This window comes from Sciurus vulgaris (genome assembly GCF_902686455.1).
Source record: "Sciurus vulgaris genome assembly, chromosome: 1".
NCBI lineage: Eukaryota > Metazoa > Chordata > Mammalia > Rodentia > Sciuridae > Sciurus > Sciurus vulgaris.
The window spans coordinates 161,187,679-161,202,481 of record NC_136461.1 but is presented as its reverse complement, the minus strand read 5'-3'; positions in this window follow the sequence as shown (position 1 = coordinate 161,202,481).

The window sequence follows — 14,803 nt, the reverse complement described above, 5'->3', positions numbered from 1 at the left end:
AAACAGAGACAGAGGATGACCAGCAGAGGTAGTTTTCATGATAGACAACACACTGAATAGTGGGGGGTTTTTGTTTTGTTTTGTTTTGTTTTTGGTGCTGGAAATTGAACCCAGGGTCTTGTGCTTGGCAGGCAAGCTCTCTATAAACTGAGCTATATCCCCAGCCCCTTGAATAGTTTTTATATGGTAAAATTGGGCAACATTTTTAAATGCAGCAAAGTGGTCGTAAGATGAGGGCTGCAAATAACCCATTCACTGAGGTAATTATGGACACACTGTAAACTATGGTGACATAGAATTTAAGTTATCTAAAAGGAATGAGTCTAGATTGGTAACAAGGTGGAGTAGAGGTAACAGTTTTCGGAGATAAGGAAAAAGGGACTGTGAGGTCACCCATCCACAATGACCACAGAAGTCATTGGTATGCTGGCAGGATATGAGATTCAGAAAAAGACAATTTTCGAAATCTTTTATGCTGAGAGGTGAGCGTAAGACTAATTGGAGAACTTAAACCAAGACAATGAGATTTAACACAGGGAAGTGATTGAATTTTGATACAGCAATTGAGATTTAGAATATTGACTCCACTTTTTAATCTTTTTTAAAATTTTTTTATTTTTTAAAAATTTTATTTGTGGAATACATTTATGCATTTTGATAAGTCATATAAAAATGGAGTATAATTTCTCATCTTTTCTGATTGTACATGTTGTAGGATCACGTCAGTTATGAAGTCACATATGTTCACGAGGTAATAATATGTTCCACTCTACTATCCTTCCTACCCCCCAACCCCTTCCCTTCACTCCCCTCTACCTAATCTAAAGTAACTCTACTCTTCCTTAGCCCTGCCCCCACACTTGTGAATTAGCATCCACATTGAAGCACATAGGTTTAGGATGGAATTGAAGAGGACTGAGATGAAAGCTGGGTCATAAATAGGAAGCACAGAGCAGGATAGGTGGAGATAAAAGAGAAGTCAAATGACTCTTGAGGTTTACATTTTGAGAGACTGAGAACTATTTAAGAGCCTACCACTTGCAAGATAGTAAAGATAAGTGAGGGAAAAAAATTAAAATGTGATGCCAACCCTCATGAAGTCTACACTCTCATGGGGACAAACTTTATCAAAGACTCAATAATGTAAGGTTCTAACTCAATAAAGGATGAGAAATAGGTTGCCTCACAAGCACAAGGTCCTGGGTTCAAGCCCCAGCACCGCAAAAAAAAAAAGAAAAAAAAAAATGAGAAATAGTAGAACATGGAGTGGAAAAGCAGGTTGTAGGAAGGACTGACCCACTTCAGGAGATCAGGCTTCCTGAGAAAGGAATAACTGTTGAGCTCTGAAGGTGCTGCTGCCTGCGAGGCAGTTGGCAGGGCCTGGGGTGAGGGGACTGTTTGTGCAATGAGCAGTGATAAGAAGAACTGGAAAATGCTGTACAGGATGGGGAAACAAAGCACCGTGAGTCTGTGCCAAGAGCAGAAAGCTGGAGATAGTCACACCAGCCCTTAGAGGTCACATGGAGGAGTTTGGTCTTTATTTAAGGGTATATTTTGTTCCTGTGAAGAATCCTCAAACTAGCCCTCCAAGGCAGGCGGGGAAGCCATAACACATCCTATTTGCTGTAATTGACAGATGGGTTAGCAAGCACAGAAAAGGTCTTTATCCTTCGCTCCAGTGAAGGCTTTTGTGGTCCTCATAACTGACAATCGCTTCTTCAAAAGGATTATAACATCCTTCTTAGTGACATATGTGAGCAAGCATGTCATGTGACAGTTCTTTGAGTAGTGCCCACCCTCCCCCACTCTATTTCCTGTCTTCTTCCCCTCTACAGGTAAACAGCCTCTCCCAGTGGGACAGAGAAATAAAAGTAGATGACAGAGATATAAGATGCCTTTGCTAGATCGGTTTCAGGAAAATTTTGTGCAAAAGAATCAGGTTGCTGTAGGTAAATACGGAAGTGGAGGTGGTTAACCAGTTATTTCTAAAATTGTCAAGAGAAAGGGAGATAGAGTCGAGAATGTACCCTGAAAGGAAATGAGGTTAAAAGAAACATACTGTTCACAAGGTATTTTAAAACATTTTTGAAGAAAAAATGTTCAAGCATCCAGTTAAGTAGAAATAAGAGCAAAATGAATCATCTGGAACAATTATCATCAATCACTTTGTCACTTTTACTATACTTATTCTTTCTCTTGCTCTCTTTCCCCAAATTCCTTTCTGGCAAATCCCAGACATCATGAGATTTAATATAATCCCTACATTCTTCCCTATGCTTCACTAGAATTGCATATTTTTCTTATATAATGCCACTATTGTAGGCAACAAAATGAACAATAACTTCATCCATTAGTGAAGATATTCAAAATTTTTCCATTGTCTCAGAAAAATTGCTTGTTGGAGTCAGGATCCAAACACGTTTCAAATGTATTGATTATGTCTAAGTTTCTTGCAATCTAATGCAATCTATTCTGTTTTTGCTTTTTCAATGCCTTGGCTTTTCTGATAAAACTAATCATTTCCTCTACTTCCATGGTTTGTTTTGTTTTGTTTTGTTTTGTTTTTAAATAATGGAAGTTAGCTATAAAGTCTTCTTGGGTGTATTTTGTTTGTTTGTTTGTTTTTAGTATAAGGGCTTGAGTATGTCACAAATCAAGTGAAAGTAAAAGGCTGAAGAAAGAATGGAAGGCAGAATAATCATGAGTGCAAAAGATGAAAAGGTGGAATTCCGAGGGTAGTTTTTGACTGAAAGTGAAATTTACTTCACTGAGACAAAAGATGGCAGTAGAGATGAGTAAAAATATTGGTCATTTTAAAAGTGGGCAACAGGGGTATGCTTACTGATGGTGAAAAAACACCTACAAATTGACAAAAAAAAAATTGACTTGCGTATATATAGAGTTTGCCAGTGATGTATTTTAAATTAATAACTGAGGATAGCCAAAGCAAAAAAAAAATCAAATATTAACAGTTGTTAATAGGTGATAGAATATTGGAATCAATTATATTTTGGGTACTTTTCTATATTTTTGTATTATCCTTCAAAACTTTTCAAATAATTGTCAAATGAATCACTAGAGATACAAGGCTGAACTAAAAATATGTCTTAATTATAATTATTATATGCACTTCTGTTTTTATTATATACTCATAAAAACAACATAATTAAACAAAGTTGGAAATTAGAGAAAAAAACATTAGCTAAGTGCCATAATATTGCCAGCACTGTATATTTATTTCTAGTTCCACTTTTTAAATGGATTTTTATTTGAGGGGACAGCATTTACCATAGTACAAGTACACATAATTTTTTACTTCAAGAGTATATGCTTAGCCAGGCATGGTGGTGTATACCTGTAATCCAAGTATTTGGGAGGCTGATCAAGAATATTACAAGATCGGCCTCTGCAACTTAAAGAGACCCTGTCTCAAAATTTTTAAAAAGGGAGAGGAGGGGTTGCTGAGGATATAGTTCAGTGATCTGGTACCATTGGGTTTAATCCTCAATACCACAAAAAAGAAAAAAAGCATATATACTTAAAATTTCCATGTTATTGTATGCTTCTTAAGTTATTTTTTATTTTTACAGACTGCATTTTGATTCATTGTATACAAATGAGGTACATCTTTTCATTTCTATGGTTGTGCACAATGTAGATTCATACCATTCGTGTAATCATACATATACATAGGGTAATGGTGTCTGTCTCATTACACCATTTTTCATACTCCCACCTCCTCCTCCCTCTCATTTCCCTCTATGTAATCTAAAGTTCCTCCTTTATTGTATGTTTTGTAAACATATTTTATTTAACTATTACCATTTTGAGGTTTCTTCTATATTTATACTATAATAAATAATGATGAATACATTTTGAGTTTCCTCATCAATTTTACTCTCTGAAAATACAGATATATTTTCTTTGTATAGTTATGAGTGAAATGCTGCGAAAATTGCTAAGGTCCTTCATAACAAATTTAAAGTCTGCTCCATAGAGCCCACCTGCTCTCCAAGAGAATTTACATTGTTCCAGCAATGTATGAGGATGTCTATGAACCCCCCTTTTCAGTATTAGATAGCATTTATTAATAGCTAATTTTCTACACCAGGATTTGTTTTAATAATAATGATGACTAACATTTACTGAGCCACCTCTATAAGTACAGAAAAGCACTACCTAGTCGATCCTTGTGACAGTCTTGCTCCTGACACACCTTTACAGAAAATGAAAGCGTCCAGTAGCCTGCCAACCACTGATGGAGGATGCCCCTGCTCTAGGCCAGGCTCTGTGCTCAGTGCTGGTGATGCAAGAAGGATCTGAGGTACTGGAGGTGAGAAAACACCAGAAACAATATGGGTAAATAAATAAGATAGTTTCAAACAATGGTAGCTGCTTTGCTGAAAATCAAAAGACAAGAAAGTGATAGAGGTGAGGCAGAGAGGAGTAATTCATACAAGGATAATAAGATAGGGTCTTCTTCAAAGGGCACTGTGTTTCAATTCATACTAGCCCTCTGGAAATTCCAGGGGAAAGGAAGTGTAAAATCCTCGAGGGGTAGGGGAGGAGAATACAATGGAAGAGAAGAGGATAGTGAGCTTAAAGGGAAAGGCCTTCCGGGCAAACCAGGCAGGGCCTTGAGGCTGTGAAGCCACTGAAGGATCTTAAAGAGGGAAGGACATGACTTGGATTGTGCTTTAAATGGATAACTGACTCTTCTGTGGAAAATAAGCTGCAGAGTAGAGGCAGGGAGACTTGTCAAGATGGTTTTGCAGTAGTGAACAGGAAACACGATGGTGATTTGGAACAGGAGTGACATAAAGAGTCTTAGGGAAAGAGACAGCAAGTGTGATTTCTCAGTTTTGGTTCAAGCCCCTATGGGACGGGATGCCATTTGCTGTTCTAAAGAAAGCTGAGAATGGAGATTACAGAAACAAGCTCAGGGGGGCTTTTTGGTCACATTCAAGTTTAATATGCCTCTCCGTCATCCAGGTGGCAAAATGGAATAGGCAGTAGGGCATGAGAGGCTCTGGTTCAGGGTACAGGTCTGAAGCAGAATAAAAATTTGGGAGGCTTGGGCTGGATGTATCACTCAGTGGTAGAGTGCTTGCTTAGCATGCCTGAGACCCTGAGTTTGGTCCCCAGAACCACAATAATAAATAAATAAATAAGGTGTCTTCAATGTGCAAGTAACAATTATTGCTGTAATTCTGGATCACTTAGGTAGAAAACCTAATTAGAGGGGAAACACACTTCATCAATAGGAGGTCTGGTAGAGAAAGAGGAGGCAATGAAGGAGGTTAGTACAAGATAGGAGCAAAGGAAAAGGAAAACTAGTCCTTGAAGTCAGCAGAAAAACATGTTAAACTAGCAGAAAAAAAATGTATCAAATGCACGATGATGTCAGGTAACATGAAGACTAAGAAGGGAGAGTCTGCATCATTTATATCTTTTTGATCTTTGTGTTCTGGTCTTTGTGATCTTAAATAGTGCTGTTTCATTGGTCTGGTGCAGTCAGAATGTTGATTGAAGTCAGTCAAGGAGAGAAGGGAATGAGGAAGTGGAGTCAGCAAGTAGAGACAACTCTCCTGAGATTTGCTGTGAGCAAAGACGTGGATTTACAGCTGACCTGGATGCTGTAACTTGCCAAAGTGTGTACAAGCTTGCACATCCTCCCTTGAACCTCAAATGCTCTAATGAGCTCTCAGCCAAATACACTATGCTTTAATTTGTTTTTAAAGCACATTGTCTAAGTATTTACTTAGTATCTTTTCTTTGATTGCCAGAAACAGTATTACCACAGTCAGAAAGTTGTCTGATATAGAGAGACCCTCAGGGCCAATTCTTGGAGAAGAGACCTAGGAATACTAGATAACTTGGAAAGATCCAAAGAACGCTAAAGGGAGACAAAGATTATGTCACTGAGGAGATCCATGCCTGTCACAGGGAGGATGAACCCAACGTTGTATACCTTTGGGGCCCCATTTCCAGAAGAGAAATATTTCCATTTCTCAAGCACATACCTTATTGTGAAAGAGTAGAGCTAAAAGTGATTTAGTCACATTTCATATGACAAACCAAGAAAATAACTTCTCTTTGGTTTTGTATTTAAGGTCATCAAGTCTATGTGATATAGGAAACAAATGTCACATGAAGGAAAATGACTCAGAATAATAAAATATCTTGTCCTTTAGGTTTGGGGATGTGGTTCTTAATGTAAATCTTTAAGTAGACTTTTTGACTGCATATGAAGTTATAGATAACAAGAATTGAAAGGAAGAAGCTGACATCTATTGATCATTCCTGTGCCAGCACTAAGTAAACCAAGTATTTTAAAATGCATTATCTTCTTCAGTTCTCACAAAAAGCCTTGTAAGTTGTTTTCTGCATTATTTCATGAAGGTCATTTGGATAAAAATATGCATAACAGATTTCTCCTGGGCACTCCTTGAAGGCTGGATATCTCTAGCTCAGGGTCCCCAACACATAATAGAAGGGGCTCAATAAACATTTATGGAAGTAAAGTGCTTTTTTGGTTATATGTGTAGGAACTTAGATTATAAGAAACAAAGAATAATTCAGGCCACCGTAAGAAAGAGGAAGTGAAGAATTCACAAAAAGAGGACAGAAACAGAGAGCTGTCACACAAACCCAAGCAACTCTGAGGATCATCTTCTCCCTTCTCCCCTGTGGGCTTCCAGAAGGTCTTTGTCTTGGTGACTCTGCATGCTGTTTTGCCCTCCTCTCTCTATTAGACAATCTGTAGCCTAATTTGTAAAAGGCATCTGCTTATTAGGTTCACCTGTTCATGGTTTTCTCTTTTGAGCAGAAATCTTATTTTAAGATACTTCTTGGTCCAAATTTGATTTGAATTCCCTCCACAGTCCATTAAGTGTTTCATGGTACTCAGAACCACAGAGTTCTGCTTCCCCAAAGTGGGAACCCTAGAGAGACAACTCCAGCTGGAAGGGGCCTGGCAGGGTGATAATAACCAATGCATTAGTTTCTCTGACCTCTCATGATCTCTTTTAATTTGCACCCACAGCAAGCATGGAGTTTGGTTAACTCTCTTCTCCAGGCCATTTCAGTATAATTTTAATGCTTTTATTCTTGTCTCTGAAGGGCAAAGAAAAGTTATATGAAGGGTTATTTCAGAATTCCTTCAAAAAGAGGTCTGGTATTTGAAGTGAAGATGTTCCAGAATATCATCAGCCTCTTAAGAAAGAAGTTTGAAAGTGAATTATTTCTCTTCACATATTCAATGAGTTAACACAAAGCCAAATTCATATTTGCTTTATATAAAAAGTATTTTTATCAACAAAAAAAGAAAAAGAGAGTTAGTTTATTTTATGGAATGATCAAAGAAATTTAATACATTGGTAGCAGGAAGTCTTATTCTGACATACATAGAAATAGCTTTGCTCTCATTATGAAAAAAATATCTCATAATTATGTCTAAGATGACAAACATTCATGAAACACAGGATATATACAACAGACACATTGCTTCATGAAAAATAAAAATTTATACCAAAGTGTATTTAAAGACATGGGGGACTTGAGTGTAGCTTAACAAGTGTTTATTATTTCCAGATTGGCACAAATTTTTTTAAATAAAATTTTGTTTAAAAAATTCTGCCTGTTGTAAAAGACATGAATTTCTATAGAAGACGATACTTGGGAGCTCTAGATTATATATTTTCCCCTTATTTTAGATTTTGGGTTGAATTTCTGTTGCAGTGATTAAAACTTTCCATATATGGTTCATAAATTTACTAACAAGAAGTAATGATAGATAAAGTGTTGGTCCAAATAGGAAAATGTTTAGGCACGAGTGAAGAATATAATTTCACTTTGTCATATAACACAGAGCTTATCTGAAAGGGTATTTTGGGTACTGTTATGGGCTGATTCTTGTTTCTCCATACCAAAAAAGAAAGAAGATAATATTGGAGTCCTAGTTCTCAGAACCTCCAACTGTGACCTTATTTGGAAATAGGGTCAGTTATTGCAGATGTAATTAAGATGAGCTCATACTGGCAGAGATGGGCCCTGATTCTAATATGAATGGTGGCCTGAAAGGGGAAATTTGGACACAAACACATAGGGAGAATGTCCTTTGAGAAGACTGAGATTGAGTTGCCACAAAAATCAAGAAACTACCAGAAGCTAGGGAACAGATCAGGAGCAGATCCTTCCCTTGCACTTTCAGAGGCCAGATGACACCTTGATCTTGGACCTCCAGCCTCTATAACTGTGAGGCAAAAACTTATGGCTTAAGTCACTCAGGTTGTGTACTTTGTTACAGAAGCCCTAGCAAACCAATGCAGATGGTCACCGGCTGACGGTGATTAGATTTAGGAATTCCCTGTCATCCTGGAAATCCATGAGAAGGTTAAGCCTATGTTCTGTGGAGGAGGAGCAGAGTTGGATGCTATCTTCAATGTCTATTAGAATGAATTAGCTTATAGAAGAACTAAAAATCTTCCTGCATGTGAAAAAAAGAGATAGAGTATTGACCTCATCAGGATTCAAGCTATAAAAACATACAAACTGGAGTGACAAATGATTCAAACTAGAATTCACCATGAAAGCAAAAGCAGCAAGAAAGAAGATGGAGTCTGGATCTAAGCTGACCACAACTTGATGACCCCATTGGCCCCATGCTGTGGGAGCTCCCTAGATCCTACGGGGTGTGTGTGTGTGTGTGTGTGTGTGTGTGTGTGTGTGTGTGTGTGTGCTAGTCAGCATTTTGGAGTAGTTTCAAGCCAGTATAATACATAGGGAGGACATGATCATACCCCCTTCCTTTTCAAGAGCATCCCAACCTATGAGAACTGAAGGAGGTATCAGGTCTCAGCCAGAAGCTGTGGCAAGGTTAACATACTACTAGAGATACAGTACAGTGGGTCCCCAGTCCCATATGCAATGGCAGACTCACCCACCTTTCCCTAGCTAGTCACAGGAATGGTGGAAGGACACAGAGTCAGGGACCTTTCTGTAATCCATTACCTGAGGGTTTTGCCCACAATGAGTGTTTCCACCTTCCCTTTTTGTCAACAGACAATAGTGAATTACGCCCAAGGAATGTTTCCGAAATAAAGGTACTTTTCTCTCAGGTTTGAGGAAATGTGTGGAAAGAAAGAAACTTTTGCAGACCAAACTTTCTGCAAGAATATTGTAGGATCAGAAGTCCAAAAATGTAAACATTAATGTAAATGTTTTCTAATTTTCATGTAAATTTGGACATAGTAATCTTATTGGTATAATTTAAAGTCAATTTAAAATATGAATAGTACATATTAAATAAGTTATTTCAGGGTCAATGGCATAAAAAGCACATATTATAAACTCATGGTTATAGCAACCATTTTGGTTCACAGTCATGATGATTAAAAGTATGCAAATGCTTGGGAATGCCTCTAGAAAAGCACTTCTTCAACTCTACAAAATCATCTGAAAAATAAGTAGTGGAGCTTCATGTTCCTGACAGCTCCATCTCTACACTAAGGAAGGCATCAGATATTTGTGTCTTAACAAACTCATTTCAGGGACTGTCATTCCACAGTTAATGGACCATTAATCTGTTGGATGGTGTCCTCTTTGGGACATGTTACTGTGGGAGTTCCTTGAGTTGTACCCAGAGTAATCAGGCATTCCAGTAGGCTTGCCACATAACCAAAGCTTGTTCTAAAGTGAAGGGAGCCACATAGTTGGTTTTGTATCTTCAGAAGACTGGGGGAAAAAAATCTAATTCTTTCTTCATGGAATAAATTTCTACATGGTTGAGCCAACAGATTTTTTTTTTTTTTTTTTTAGTAACTTCAAATAACGTTTATTGAGAATGTGCCATGAGCAACATATAATATTAAGAGTTTTACTACCAGACATGGTGATGCAGGCCTGTAATCCCAGAGACCTGGGAGGCTGAGGCAGGAAGATCCCAAGTTGAAGGCCAGCCTCCACATCTAACTTATGAGGCCCTAAGTAACTTAGTAAAACCCTGTTACAAAAAATTTTAAAAAAATAAAAAATAAAAAAGGCTTGGGATATTGCTTAGTTGCAAAGTGCTCTGGGTTCAATTCCTAGTACTCACCCCCACCCCAAAAGAGTGTTACCTAGATTCTCCTTTTAAATTTTCAAAACAACTCTAACAAGTATATACCTTTATTATTTCCATTGATGGATATGGAAATCAGAGCTTCTGGAAGTGGAGTATCTTCCCCATCGTCTCGTGGTGAATAATAAGAGCAGAGCCAGGGTTCATCACAGACTGACCTACCTCCTACTGGCCACTATCTTACCATACCCAGGTCAGTCAGATGGAGTCTGATATGATTTTCAGGTAAGGTTTTGGCCATAGTTTTGTTTTATTGGGAAACAAATTATTTTGAGGGTATTGTATTTATAAAACCAACTGTTTATTGACCACTTACAGTGAGGTGCACTACTCTGGTGCTGTTTGTACATAATCCCATTTACTTCTCACATCAACTCTGAAATGTATCACTATCCTCACTTTACACATGAAGGAATGGATTTGAATCAGTAAGCAATTTATTCAAGGTCACAGTTAAAATGTAGGTCTCTCAGTTGGACTCTAAAGGCTATACTGCTTGCTCTGTTAACTTCTTTCTTTTATTAAAAATTTCTGGGTTTGTTTCTGATACCTTACCTATTAATCTCTGATGGATACCAATGATGCAATAAGAAATCTCTTTTCCCTCAAAGTTGGTGTTTCTATTTCCATTCACGAGACCAAGATACTTAAGAAAGTGCTCTTCATTTTGCCAGATTGAACAGTTAACTCCAATCTGAGATAGACTAATCATTTCTCTTTCAAACACTTTAGAAGTTAAAGCAAAAACAAGAGGAAAGGGAGAAATTCCAGTAGGGCTGCATTTGTATCCAATACCACCTCCCCCAAGAGCAGCAGAACAGTTCTGCAGGTTCCCTGGGAATGACTCAGGTTTACTTGACCAGTTTAAAATAAAAAAAAATTAAATATACCCTTCAATGTATTTTGGAGAAGACAATTAATTATGGAAAATAATTGAATTTTATTTTCTGGTTGCAAAAAGGCTATCTAGACTTTGAAATATATTTTTATTTATCTATATTTATTCATTCCTATACTTCAAAATATTTCACAAAATGACCATGGATTCTTTATATGCTATACAAAGTCAATCATTGCTGTTTGCAAGCAGCAGCCAGATAAGGATTGGACTAATGCTAAAGGTTTTTTTTTTAGTTTTAGTGACTTCTGGAATCTGAATAATCATAGTTGGTTTGTTTTTAGTGCTTTCTAAGCATGATAATATGTCTTTTACATGGATTAGTTAACAAGAATGTTATGTGTTAGCTAGTATGATCCTGGTTTTACAGATGAGGAAAAAAGGGTTTAAAGGGATTAAATAACTGGTCCCATTTCATGCAGCTAAGAGACATAAAGCCAGGCATTAAGCCGAGGCAACCCAACTCCAGAATCCATTGTGATCAACCACAGCATTTGTGACTCTTGAATGCAGCTCATGTTGGTACCGTGTCATGGTCAAGGTACTTATTCATCTTTTAAATTACATCTGTAAGTATCTGGTGTGTGTGTGGGGGGGGGGTTGTTTGTTGACAAAATACATTTTCAATGAACAGGGAAGAGCAAATAATGAAACAATGAATAGTGTAAAATCATTTACACTTGCCTGTTTTAAAGATTGTGATAAAATACATATAGCATAAAATTTTATCATTTTGACCATTTTAAAGTGTATAGTTTAGTAGTATTAAGTACCTCTGCATTGTTGTACAACCATCCTTAGTATCCACAATCCATTTTCATTACATTGACTTAAAGAAAAACACTAACCTATTCATTCAGCAGTATTTATTGAAGGTCTAAGTTGAACTTTTTGCTCTGAGTCATACACTGTGCTAGACAAAGCCTGGCCTAGTCTAAATTCTCAAATTCCCCTTGCAAAATTGGCCACTTAACCTGCTGTGCTCTACTCCTTGTGTTCTGGCCCCCCAAACCAGCATATTTGAGAAAGGGTAGGAGTGGGGATGAGAGCCTGATACAATTAGCGAACAGGCCCTGGGCCATCGGTTCACCCTGCATCAGGTATGGGGAAGGGATCATAAGCTTGGGCATGTCTTTGCCTTTTGCCTGTGGTTTGTTGGGCATGTAGTCTAGCCTTTTTGAATGCCCAAGTCTTCATTTTTAAAATTGGAATACTTTTACTCTTTTATATTGAATATATGAGAAATAATACATGTATGGTAGAAGAATTAAAAATGATTAATGACAAGAAAAATAGACATTTATATTTCTCTTACCACCTTTATGGAGAGTAGATCTTGAAAAGAGGAACTTTCCTTTGCTAATCTTTAACATACTTGGTGGAGTACACTATAAAGCGCAGATGCATGTGTGTGCACAAGCGTGCCTGTGTTCATGCATGCATGAGCCTGAGCGTATGTGTGAGTGTATATGTGTGTATTGAGGTGAAAGGGGCTGTGAAGGTGGAACTAAATTACACTGTTGTAATTAGAGAAGAAATTGAGGCCCAAAGGAAGCTTCAGGGGCAGGGACTGCAGCAAAGGGAGATGCAGAGTCCCTGAGGGGAAACGTGACCTTTGGTGAATGGGATTCAGGACATGAAATACTGCACATGTATGATGTAAAACCACACTTCTATTCTATGATAACTTTAAACAACAATCCTATTCTACGACAACTGCAGCCTGAACTGTTCAACAGTACTTGAGTTTCTTATGTTTGAGGGTATATGGCTAGGAGGTGACATGGAGCAGTTGTAATACTAAGTCCTACTTCAGTACTGGCTCCTGAAGCAACCAAAGAGCCAGACACTGGAGAAATATCTTACATATGAAAACTTACACATTCTCAGCCATGGTGTGTGGGTGCGTGCGTGCGTGTGTGTGTGTGTGTGTGTGTGTGTGTGTGTATAAATTTGTTTTGAAATTCTACACGTCCCATACACAGGTCTCAGGGCTGAAAGGCATCATTCTTTCTGCCAGAACTTTCTAAGAACAGACTTCAAAGGCCACAAAGTATGCAGAGCTAGAAGCTTTTAGGAAGTAGGAATTCAGGTGTATGAAGGGAGGGGAAAAAATGACGGACTAGTAACAGAGGTTAAACAGACCTATTCTGGGAGGATACTTTGGTATCAGTCAAACAAAACAGAATCATTCTTCTAAGAGAAGGCCAGGAACCATACCTTCTCTACTAATATCGGGAATGACCTTTTTTCCAAAGATCAAAGGTGCCTGGAGGAAATTTTCAGATCTCTGGGACAATGGTTTAAAGTATACAAGGTCCCTTGGACTGCTCAGGATTCAGTCTTTCTAAGTGCAACCACAGGCCCCCGCTGGCTGAGGTGCCCTTTGGTTTCAAAACCTCTATCTAGTTTCCTCTCCATTATAAAACATGTGCTTAATGGTGGGGTGTCATGTTGCTCTGCAGAATGTAACTGCATCTGAGGCTGGATACAACCTCAAGCCAATATGCTGGGTTCCTCTGCCCTGACAGTTTCAAACATGTAAAGAAAATTATGTGACTTTCTTTTTGTAGAACATGAGCCTTTCAATATAGAGCCTTCAGAGTTCTCTTTTGTTTCCTTCCATAAAACAAATTGTTAAACATACTAGATAAAAAGTAATGATGCTACCTATGTTAGCAGCCTTGCATTACTATAACAAAATACCTGAGGCAATCAACTGAAAAAAAGAAAAGGTTTATTTGGTTCAGTTTTGGAGGTTTTAGTCTACAGTCAGTTGGCCGCATTGCTTCTGGACCTGTGCTGAGGCAGTACATAAAGGTGGAATTGGGCAGCAGTGGAAACTGCTATTACCTCATGGCTGCTGGTAAGCCAAAAGAAAGTGGAAGAGACCCAGTCCCACAATCCCCTTTGAGGACATACCCCCAATTACCTAAGACCTTCTGCTAGGCCCCATTTCTTAGCTTCTACCACCCCATAACAGCCACCTGCTTTAGAATTCTTTAACACATGGACTTTTAACACATTCCAGTTCCAAAATATAACACTATCTTTCACAAACGCTGAAGCACTATCACTTATAAGGAAGGTAAGAATCTGGGCAGAGAGGATGGAGAGAGAAAGGAGAGAAACACAAATTTCTTCTAGATTTTACCAAGCAGACTAAAGAACTCTGAAGTCTGTGGTAGCAATGTATCCATAGTTGTGTGGATACTAATTTTGAAATAATTTTTAGAGAACTCCCCCTCCTGTGCAGCCAATTTTCTTTCTGTGTATTTTGACTGCTATTGTGGGCTTGGGAAAAGGTCCAAGTGATGTCACTTTCAGAAAGAAAGTATAAGACAAGCCATAGTCACGTAGAAGAAAGGCCAGCCAAACTTTCCTGACCTAGCACGTAGAGGAGGAGGGGAGAGGAAGTGACAATGTCAATCAGCAGTGTCCGTCCCCTGCCCCACCATTCTTTCTCAAATCTGAGTGTTGAGGTGAAGCAAGGACATTGGTACCTCACTCAGAAGAGGAAGGCTGTCCTGTGTAATCCTTCCTGTGTGACAGGAGTTACCCATATATCCTGTTTCCACCTACCTGGGCCCTCCCCCAGGTTCTTTAATAGGCAACTACAGGACTTTGCAACTAGTGGAAATGACAGGGATAAGTGTTCTAATAGGAGCTTCCAAAGACCAGATGAAATAAGCCCCACATCAGCAGACACAGATTGGGACTTGGGCCACCTAAACCAGCTACTGAATGACAGAGAATGGCAAGGATCTGGGGACACCTTGCAGAAT